At 35.9% G+C, this 12,326-nt stretch overlaps 1 pseudogene; it reads right to left on the bottom strand.

Annotated features, from left to right (window-relative positions):
* Positions 1-3,634: 3,634 nt before the first annotated feature.
* Positions 3,635-10,323, bottom strand: LOC113095623 (tetraspanin-15-like; annotated as a pseudogene).
* Between the last annotated feature and the right edge of the window lie 2,003 nt (positions 10,324-12,326).

Here is a 12,326-nt window from a genome sequence, read left to right as displayed (position 1 = left end):
CACAATAAAATTGTTCAGTACTCTTGATTTTGCTGATATACAGTAGCCTGTGAGATACTGCATTAATATAACTCTTGATGTCACTCTTTCATCATCCACACAAGGTCTTTACTGGCAATCCATCAGGGACACATTCCATTAACTGGCAGCAGAACCTCACTCATCATTCAACAGACAGCTTTCAATCATCTGTTCAAACAGAAACTTTTCAGAAGAAACGACATGTTGATGCATATGAAAAGCCATTTTCTTTGTGTGGACAGAATCCACTTCACTTATGCATTGCATTTGTGTGACTAATCAGGGATACTCAATGATATTCATTGGCGAGATTGAATTCATTCTGCCGTCCAGAGCAAGGCAGTCCCAGTCTGATTCGTTCGGTGATAACACCATATGGGTTTTTTTTTTTTTTTTTGTCAGAAAATGATGAGATGAGGTGAGTAGGTGTGTATTACCTCAGGGATAACAGCAAGGCACAGTGCATAGCTATTACACTTCTAGTAAGCTTAAGAAGAATGAATGCCAGCAAACCAAAGAATGAAATGTAAAATGAAAACATTAACAATTTGGATGTCGTTTGCACCAACTTATAAGTTCTGCATTGATTGATTCCAATATTTAGACCTCAAGATTAAAGTTTCTATAACACCTTACAGTTGTACAGGTTATGCAAAAACAACTAAATTGGCTAGTCCACAGAGAATTGGAGGGCACAGGTGCTAGAAAACCAACATTGTAATTTTGAACCTATTTTCTATCATTTACAGTTCAAATTGTGCCCTTATTATCTTATTAGGTTCATTTAAGTCTGATATTTACCCTCTTTTTTGCACATTGCAAGACATGTATTAAAAATTCTGGGTACAGAATGATTGATGATAAAAAATGGGCTTATTTATTTATTCATTATTTCTTAGCAACAAAACAAGCAACCGAACGCCCTGCAGCTTCTTAATGTGTTCTCTTGACGTTTAAGGTGTTTATTTCAAAGACGCTAGTCTCAGGTCAACCTTGATACGTTTTCATCCAGATTTAACCAAACCTAGAGAAATCACTTTTCTTCTCTCAGTCCCCACGAGATAGATGCACTGAACTCATTATTTAGATAAGAGAGACAGCATTTTAAGCTGCAGCCGAAATGAGCCATATCCCTCCTCTATTAGAGATAAACAGCCCTGGCCTTTTAATGTTGTATTACTCTTTCAGAGAAGCTGCATAATAATTACTATGTGAAAAAGTTGATACTTGACTCATTAACTGTCCACCAATCAGCATAATTGCATAAAATTAAATTAAATTTGAACAACATCAAAACCTTAGGGAGGGGATAAAAAATATTTTTCTCTATACTGCGATCATACCTGATCTCTTCGCCCTTGCTGGCTCATGGCATTGCCTCACTATTAAAGCAATAGTTCACCCAGAAATGAAAAATTGCTAAGAGTACACTCCCCCTCAGGTCATCCAAGATGTAGATGATTTAGTTTTTTTAGGTGAAGGAGTTTGGAGAAATTTAGCTTTACTGGATCCTCTGCAGGGAATGGGTGCTGTCAGAATGAGATTCAAGTGATTGAGTGCAAGTAAATTTGTTTTTTATTTTTATTTTTTTTATAAACTTTTCCTTCACGAGTAAATCAGTAAATAGCCATGTACTCTAGCTTCTTCTCAAGAACTTCCATGCTGGGATTTTGCTCTCTTCTCATTCAAGGTTTTCTGGATGCTAGACGAAAAAAAAACAAACATAAAAAACATCTGCTTAAGCACTGACAATTCATCTGCAGTGCATCACGTGATCAACTAGCCTCATCCTCTTTTGATGCACTCATGCATCTGACAAAACCAAGAACCCATCCTTGTGCCTCCCTCAAGCAAGCAATTGCTAATTACTGTTATTAATGCTGTTATTATTATCATAATTACACCAGTGTGGATGCATTTTGTTCCCGGCTTCAGTACAAGAAGTGTTATTTTCAGTGCTGCAGTTCATTTCCTCCCATTGAGACACCGGCTATAATTATTCCACATGCAACCTCTTGATGGCCATCACCATGAGGAGGAAAGTGGCGTGAGCAGTGAGGAAATAATGGGAGAGAGGAGGAAGATGGATTGCTCTGCACAGGAATTCATGTGAGCGATGTGTTATGATGATGCTCAGAAAGCAGCATCAATTAGACTCATTTTAATATGCCAAGTTGCTATCAGAGTCCTTAAATGCAATTTGAGTTCTTTGGGAAGATACATTAACCTTATAGAGTCATCTATACAATTGCCAAAACCCCTGGGACCTCATTATGCAACATTCACTTTCTAGAACATCTTAAAAAGTGTGATTATGCACTAGAAATGGCTCATGCATTCAAAAGTTCAGGCGGATAGTTTCTAAGAATCCACAAGCCCAGCTCCTTAGAGGTTTTCACAGCTCCACTTATCACTCCACTAAAAGGCGTCAGAGACTTCGGGGCTTTATTCAACAATGCAGAATAAACCCGCGAGACATACTTAAAAGATTAATTCAAGCAAATTTTATTGAAAGTCACATTAATGTTACTACAAAACCAGAGCTACATTAGCTGGAGCACAGCAGTCCATCTTTAGCAACATCCTGAAAAGGCCGATTAGCAAAGAGGTGTGATTGTGAGGTATTTCAAAATGACTACTGGCAACTAAAAGGCGGTTTTTATAAATTAATGGCAGACATTTGTTAATTATGACAACATTAATGCTAAAAGTTTTTTTTCTTTTTTTTTGTTTTATCTTCCCGAACAGTAATAAAGATCAAACTTGAACTACACATTTAAAACAGAGGTTTTCAACAGCTAAAAGTTCATTATGAACATAACTTAAAAGACAAATGAAACTTCAAGTAGTGGTCAAGACCAGGTCTCCCTTATTTAAAAAAAATTCTACCTGCAAGGTAATGTGGCTATTGTAGAATAGCCTGAGGTACTCAGGGTAAAAGCTTCTGTTGTACTTAAGGCAACACTTTAATAAATAATCATTTCATTGGTACTTATTATCATTAAGAAATAATGTCAGCATTACACAAACCTCATGCTTTTTAAAAGAGAAAGCAGATCCATAATAATACCAAATGTTCATTTCTTCTTGGAAATTTGGGCTCATGATAATATTGTAATGTAAAAACAATTAAAATGTGCATATAAAAGTTTTTAGAAACAATGCATCTACTAGAGATGAACGTCCAGCTTCATCTGCCAGTCAAAACATTGATAATCTTTGACAAATTCAAAAGCTAGCCATTTCCCTGAAGTCACTGTAATATACTCCTAAATTAAAAACATTTTTAAAAAAATTTGATTGCCAACAGTAAGAGTCCTCTCCATGTACCTTATGAACTATTATAAAATATATAAGAAAATGACTAATAAAACAAACTTGCTTGATCCCATAAGTCACAGAATGAACTAAAATGGTGAAAAACAATGGAATGTGCAGGTGGAGATCTCCTACCTTGATTCCATCTATTATCAAACGTTTTATACAAACCTCTCCTTTTTTTCATGCCTAAAAACATTTAGTGCAACTAACTCACTTTATGTTAACACACAGTGTGAACTTTTTCTATACTAATCACAATTAAATAAAAAAAAAAATTAAGATGCAGCCTTCTTTAAGCCCGATTGTCCACTTCATCCATCCCCATACCTGATTGTGCTTTTTGACTCTTCAGGTGTGAATGCTTAAAGGATATTTTGGGCTGTTCTTGTTCCAGGTCAAAACGGATGGGGTCTGGAGCCCAGCTGTCAGATTCTGCTACAGGAACAGGCAGGTAGCCTCCGTCACGAGGTAGACACATACACCATCCAGCACCTGAGAGGTCCAGTTCTCTGTACTTGAAACCGGCACGTTTCAGGATCTTAAAGTCCACCATGTCTTCAGATTCACTCATCTCCACCAAAAGATTCCAGAAGATACAGCTCAGGAGAATACCAAGGAGCTAAAAGAAACATTAACACATGTGAAGTTTCAAGATATGTCTTTTGGAGATGAAGTGCAAAAAAGTCACCAAATAGATAAATACACTGCCATTCAAACGTTCGGGGCAAGTTTTTTTTTTTTTTTTTTTTTTAGAAATTAATACTTTTACTTGACAAGGACACATTAAATTGATGCAAAGTACAAGTTTCACAAGATTTATATTTCAAATGAATGCTGTTCTTCTGAATTTCCTTTACATTAAAAAATCCTGACAAAAAAAATTATGACAACTTGTGAGAACCGTACAACGTACATTTGTTTTTTTTGTTTTTTAAATCAAAGCACATAAGACATAGTGTGCACTGTGCATGTACAGTATATGTGCTCACCAATTTTAATTTTTTTGAATCAGAAGGGTAACATCTATTATTTTAAGTTTTATTCTAATATATTCATAAATATTCACAGAATTCTAATCTAACTATTTTCAAAGCAGAGTCACAGATCCAAATCTATAGTTTTCACTTGTCATTTATAAAGACAAATCCTTGATTTACGTAAAACATATGATAAAATATACAGTAATACTGTGCATAAACAGGAGCAGATCATTAATCCAACCATACTTTGATTTACTAGACTGGGTCTTTGTCACACACTTCATCATATTTGTGCAAGAGGACTGTTCCTCTGCTCTAATTAGAGGATTAATGCATTAATGGAGGAATGTGCCGGCATGGCCATGTGGCTGTATTTAATGTGACCTCTTCCCTCAACTCAGCAGACAGAAAAAGAGAGAGACAGATGAGCAGGCTAGTTATTTTGTCAAAAGATTCCAAAGACTGGGCAGCAGCTTCTCCGAGAGTCATTCGCCCCTCATTGGGCATTTGCATCTGGTCAGTGCAGATGTCCGTTTTCTATAATTTATTGTTTGCCAGAGGATTCTCTAATGAGGGAAGAGTCAAACAGAATAGGTAGTAGGCAATCAAAATGGAAATGTGGAATGCCAGGGGAGCAGAGGGAAAAGTACACGATGAAGAGATACACATATTTCAGGGTAGGATGATATAAATAATAAACAGTAAACACAAGAAGGAAAAGAGGATCATAAAACCTGTGGTAGTCCAACCGCACAGCAGATTCCAATAGTAGCTCCAATGTTGTCCCCCATCCACAGGTTCACAGCATGGATACAGCCACGCACATGAATTATGCCATCTAAAGTTTCACGCTGTAATACAGAAGAGAGAAAGAAATCTAATTTCGGTATAGGTAACAGGTAATGCTCAGATTTTATGACGGAAACAAGGTTCAAAAATCACAACTAGAGTCCATCGTAATGGCATAATAGATGTGGTGCTTGTAATGGCTCTGATGTTATTTGCTTGGTTTTTATCTATGGAACAAACAACTGAATGGCGCCACCATTACAGATGATTGCACTTGAAATGGCTATTGGAGGTTTTGGTTTTCCTGTCACATCTTCTCCTTTAAAGATAATCTCAAGTGTCAAGGTCCGCCAAATGATTCTCTCCAAGTGCATGGCTGGGTATGAGAGCCAGTATTATGTAAAATGACACAAGTCATTAACATTAGTCAGTGATGGCTGGTTGCAGGCCATTGCGAGAATGTGGACTTCAGAGAGCTCCATTTTACCTGCTGTTTGAGAGTTTTGTAGCCGCAGAGTGTGTTCACAACTTCTCCGACCTGAAAGAAATTAACACACAGGACTCACTAGTAAAACTACTTTTTGATGAAATTCGAGAGCCTTTTGAGCCTGCATAGACAACAACACGACTGAGATGTTCAAGACCCAGGAAGGTAGTAAAGACATTATTAAATAAGTCCACGTATAGGCCACTATAGCAACCATAATTTTATAAAGCTCTCGGATTTCATCTTAATCCGTGTTCCAAAGATGAACATAGGTCTTTCGGGTTTGGAATGACATGGGGGTGAGCAATTAATGACAGACTTTTCATTTTTGAGTGAACTATGATAAATAATATATTTATATAAATATATTTATATAAAATATAATAATATATTTTATTTTGGTTGCAGGAAGATTTTCTCTCAAAACCTGGTTAGAAAAACGCTACAAAATTCAGCAGATTACTGAATGTCTGCACCTATCGTGTGCCATTTTTGGAATTTTGTGCTATTAGGATTGCAGATGATAAGCAAACATCTGAAGTCATATATCCGGCAATCTTTGATTCTTAGCCTGAAAAGCCTTGTGCTCTCTCACTGCGGTAAACTGTCATACCAAAAGGAGAACTTTGCATTAGTGCCCAATCAACATTTATTAACTCAGAGAGAGAGAGAGAGAGAGAGAGAAGAGAGAGAGAGATGCTCATGAACAGTAGAGCAGACTCTATGCTGTGCAGGGCAGGTAAATTAAATTCTCTCTGTCATGATGCACTCTCCACTGACTCATGGGGAACAGCATTTACTAGAAAGCTCTGTAAACCCACCAGAAAAAAGCTCAGAATTCAGCTCCCTGTACTCGCAGACCTGTGGGTCAGACTGCTTTCATTGCAAACAGAAAAAAGCACATTCTTTTCAGCAAGAAATTATTACTGGTGAATTCATGAAAAATGGCCTGTGATGCAGGCTTTTCTCATCAGACTACCATGTACAGGGCGACGTATGCGCTGATTAATGTATCATGACTGGGCAAAGTGAACAGGATGACTAACACTTTGTCGGATGCAGCAGGTGTAGGGAACACCGCAGGCCAAAGGACTCGTGCCATTGCAGAAGTGGTACTGGTTTACTTCCCAATCCTTGTACTCATCTCCTCCACAACAAGACAACTGAAAAGACAAAGCGAGATTGTGATAACAAAAAACAGATTAAAAAAAGGGAATTTTAATTTTAATATAAGTGATACTTTCTTCTTAACATTAATGATAATGATAATAATAATAATAAATATGACTATGCAGTATTTTTATATACTAAAAATTATCACAAAATATTGAAAATATAAATATATTACATTACTACCATTCCAAAGGTTGGGGTCAGTAAGAATTTGTTTTGTCTTATGCTCAACAAGGCAGCATTTGTTTAAAAAATACAGTAAAATCTGTAATATTGTGAAATATGATTACAATTTAAAATAACTCCATTTAAATTCACACACACACACACACACACACACATATAAATAGCAATTATGTGCCAGTGTTATGAGAAAACTGCCATTTTTGTGCATGAATGAAACTGTAATTGACAAAATATATTTTACTGCCTGAAAGATGGAAATTATTTATGGCAGTTGTGACATGGTCCACATTAGCGTGGGTGTATAATTCACTTAGATTCCAGTAATAAAGTTGGTTAGCTACCTTCTCTTGCACGTAGTCCAATATGTTTTGAAGTCCAGGTCATCATAGTAGTGCTTGATTCCTTCTCGTATACTGTTCTGAAACAATTTGATTGTCTAAAGACAAAGAAAAATGTAACTCATTAACAGCAGACCATACAACTCACAGTGCCCCTGCTCTCAATGTTTCTTTACGTCTTACCGTCTTTTCAAAGATCAGGGCAATGATGAGGGCAAGAGCCTGGAGAGCCAGCAGAACACACAGCACACACAGGAACTGCACAAAGAGTTTAGAATCACAGCACAAAAAAATCCACCAGTAACATGGTAGAAGAGGATCTTTTCTGAATAAACACACACACACGACCAGACAAGCAACACTCACCATGTGCAGCAGAGTCTTGTTATCCCTGAGGGATCCCACCATACCCATCACAGACACAATGAACATGACGAGACCAGCAGTATGAGGACCACAGCAGGAGCTAAAAACACCCCCTCCAGGGTCCGATTCTTCTGCCTCTCCACTTCTGCATACACTCCGATACAAAGCACGCACAGACCAAGCAACTAAGGGGACAGGAGCAGGTCTGGTAAAACATCTCTACAAGTCACATCAGCTTACATCATTTCATAACATAATGTTTAAGTGATTAAACCCAGAAATGCAGCAAAGATATAAAGTTGAAATCAATGTTTCAATGCACAGCCAATTCAAGCAGAACATTCATCCATTGTAAAATCAAACAATGAATAATTTGTGTTCCTCACATTAATCCCTATAAGACGACAGACATAATTCTTAAGAGTGCTGAGCTAAAACGCACAACTAATGTAAATGCAATGACGCAGATCATAAAGAAGATGGATGCAGCGTCTTAATATCAATTTTGTGTCCTAACAAAAGACTATATTAGCACACAGCATACTAATTGAAACCACTTCATTCTCAATTTTCTTCCCTGACTGTTCTTCCTGGAAGGTTAATGTAATAAATCTTGTTGGATGATTAACTTTGTCATCTGTCAATTTCAGATTCCAGACATCTTCATTTATTTTCTGTTCACTGATAAATGGCAGTGTTTTAGTGAAGTGTAAAAACTATGAGTTCAATCTTAAAGGGATAGTTCCCCCAAAAATGAAAATAACCAGCACAAAAAGATGATAGGGATGTAACGATTCACTCAACTCAAGATGCGATACAATTTATGATATGATTTCATGATACGATTTTCTCATTTAAAAAAAAAAAAAATTATTAAATATTAATAATTCTAAATGAAAAGGTGTCCTTTTATTATCGCTTGGAACATAATGTTACAAATTTCTTTGTGAAATTTAAATGTGTTATATAACAAAACTATCCTGAAATTTTAAAACAAACCCCAACTAATAAATAAGTAACACAAATAAAAGAAACAGCAGCCATGTAGCAGTGAACGGGGCTTTACTCCACCACCAACTGTATCGCGATTTGTTTTACATCTCAAACGATTTAAAATTGTCTCATATATGTATTGATTTTCAACTGGCTCAGGGTTGTATTGTTACATCCCTAGATTTTGAAGAATGTTTGTGACCAAAACTGTTTTGATTACTATTGACTTTTTTTGGTTTCCAACATCCTTCAAATGTCTTCTTCGTAGTCATACAGTTTGGAATGACATGAGGGTGAGAAAGTTTTTATTTTTGAGTAGACTGTTCCTTTAAGAGTAAAGAAGGGTAGAGAAAGATGATTTGAAGAGTATCCTGAGAGACTTTTCTGCTTGTATCATCATGTTCCAAAAAGCCCTAATAGTCAAGATACTTCCATAAGGTATAAGACTTATTGCATTCCCTATAAGAAACATTACACTAGTGAGTCAAGCAGAACAGTGTTCTTTTTAAAATAAAATAAATTCTAATAGTTGGTGGTTTAAGAAAAAGATCACTGTTAAAAAATAAAAATACAGTAATAAAACTAGTTTAATTAGATATTCTTTTTTAAATGCCCCCCCAAAATTGGGTGTGTGGGTGTCCTCACTCTTTTAAAATCACGGTCCATTATAAGAGTATATCTGAATGTGTATTGTGTTCATGCCATTACTTGAATGTGCTGTTCATTTTTTATACATTTTTTGCCATAATCTATCACTACCCATTTACATTAACATATGATTATTAATATAGGCAGAATTACAATAAATATCATGTTGGGCCAATTAATGTCCGATATTTTCTTTCATTATATATAATATATATATATATATATATATTATATATATATATAAGGATGATGAAGAAAAATAGACAATACAATTTCAATATTATAGTCTCTAACTATTTCCAAAAACTATATAAAAACAAATCAGTGTAAATACAGAATCTCGTAACTGTCGTCATTACCATGTGAGTGTTACAGTTACAGAAACAACAACGTCCAGTGCCTTTAAATCTCTCAGAGACGCGTCTATTGCTTTACTGAGACACAAAGCTCATCTGTGAAATTTTAAAGCTAAAACTAGCATGTAATCTCTAAACGATCCTGTAAATGCGGTCGAAGTTAAAAGATATTTATTAACACCCTCTATACATTCAACACAAACACAAGAGCGTATTCATTCAGGGCGAGTGTGGTGTTGGTCTGCGTGTTTATGTGAGAGAGAAACAAAGCAACGCTGGGACAGCATTTCATTTTAAACGAACACTTACCGAGAAAAGCATTGAATAGACATTTAGAGAGAATTTTAAAAAATAATAGAAGTGAATTGTTTTTCTCCATTCTTCGTAAGACGGCATGGTGACCGCATTAATTCGTTTCAGTTAGCCTGAGATTTTCATGTAACGTGTTCAGATGTTAGCCGTTGCCGCTAAGATTCAATGAGCCTTTGTTCTAAGAGAGACGACAGTCTGTTTTAAAAAGCCTAAGACCCGTCTGAATGCATAATGAGTACTTCCATCAAATGTTCAGCTTCGCTGTCGACTCCAATAAATTGTTTTGAAAAGCGCATCAGCAGCTGAAAGGTGTACTCTCATCACAATAACAACTTCCGTCCCGCCGATCAACGGTCTGGACAAACCTTTTAAAGGGCCAGCACAAATAAAATGACACCGACAGAAGATAGATAGATAGATAGATAGATAGATAGATAGATAGATAGATAGATAGATAGATAGATAGATAGATAGATAGATAGATAGATAGATAGATAGATAGATAGATAGATAGATAGATAGAGATAGATAGATAGATTTTGTTATCATTAAAATTATTACAATAGGCTATTATTAATAACATTAGCCTATATTAACAATTGTTAATCTTAGTTCATGTTAATTTCAGCATTCATTTATGCATTATTAAAATTAAAATGTGTGCTTGTCAACATTATTTAGGCTACTGCACTGTGAATAAAAAAAAAAAAAAAAAAAAACGAACATTGCAAGATTGTATTTTTGTTAACCAACATTAACAAAGATTAATAAATACTGTATAGGCTAAATGTATTGTACATTGTTCGTTTATGTTAGTTAATACATTAAGTAATGAATGACACCTTATTGTTAAGTGTTACCATTATGTTTATCTGGCTAAGCTCCTTAACTATTGGCTATTTATGGATTATATTAAATAATGTTTATGCTTTAATTGATTAATAAAATGGTATACTTTCCATTGACACTCTCTTATCTCTGCCTAAACTCTCAGCCTTCCACTGCAGTGCAAACAATCTATTTAAAATACATTTAGAGTATTAGTCTCTGTCATGTCATTGACATGTTAATTGACGCATGGCTGAGTGAATTCTTTTACTGCACTCTTATTAAGTGTGATTTTTTTGTTGTAAAGTTAGTAACAGGTGCAATATGGCATAGATTTGCACCATGAAGGATACAATCAATATTTTAAATGAATAATTGAATGGTACATATTGAACCACTGAAAAATAGAAAAGTATTTAACTTTACACCTTGGTCAGGTTGTACAGTGTGTTGAATTTATATATTATTATATATATATATATATAATATATATATATATATATATATATATATATATATATATATATATATAATATATATTATATATATATATATATATTCACCTAAAGGATTATTAGGAACACCATACTAATACTGTGTTTGACCCCCTTTCGCCTTCAGAACTGCCTTAATTCTACGTGGCATTGATTCAACAAGGCGCTGAAAGCATTCTTTAGAAATGTTGGCCCATACTGATAGGATAGCATCTTGCAGTTGATGGAGATTTGTGGGATGCACATCCAGGGCACGAAGCTCCCGTTCCCCACATCCCAAAGATGCTCTATTGGTTTGAGATCTGGTGACTGTGGGGGCCATTTAAATACAGTGAACTCATTGTCATGTTCAAGAAACCAATTTGAAATGATTCGAGCTTTGTGACATGGTGCATTATCCTGCTGGAAGTAGCCATCAGAGGATGGGTACATGGTGGCCATAAAGGGATGGACATGGTCAGAAACAATGCTCAGGTAGGCCGTGGCATTTAAACGATGCCCAACTGGCACTAAGGGGCCTAAAGTGTGCCAAGAAAACATCCCCCACACCATTACACCACCACCAGCCTGCACAGTGGTAACAAGGCATGATGGATCCATGTTCTCATTCTGTTTAGCGAAATTCTGACTCTATCTGAATGTCTCAACAGAAGTCGAGACTCATCAGACCAGGCAACATTTTTCCAGTCTTCAACTGTCCAATTTTGGTGAGCTCATGCAAATGTAGCCTCTTTTTCCTATTTGTAGTGGAGATAAGTGGTACCCGGTGGGGTCTTCTGCTGTTGTAGCCATCCGCTCAAGGTTGTGCGTGTTGTGGCTTCAAAATGCTTTGCTACATACCTCGGTTGTAACGAGTGGTTATTTCAGTCAAAGTTGCTCTTCTATCAGCTTGAATCAGTCGGCCCTTCTCCTCTGACCTCTAGCATCAACAAGGCATTTCTGCCCACAGGACTGCCTTATACTCGATGTTTTTCCCTTCTAACATCATTATTTGTAAATGGTTGTGCGTGGAAAATCCTAGTAACTGAGCAGAT

Source organism: Carassius auratus, unplaced genomic scaffold (assembly GCF_003368295.1).
Source record: "Carassius auratus strain Wakin unplaced genomic scaffold, ASM336829v1 scaf_tig00215755, whole genome shotgun sequence".
In the NCBI taxonomy this organism is placed as follows: domain Eukaryota; kingdom Metazoa; phylum Chordata; class Actinopteri; order Cypriniformes; family Cyprinidae; genus Carassius; species Carassius auratus.
Note: the sequence above shows the minus strand (reverse complement) of the source record. Positions and strands in the feature narration are given on the sequence as shown.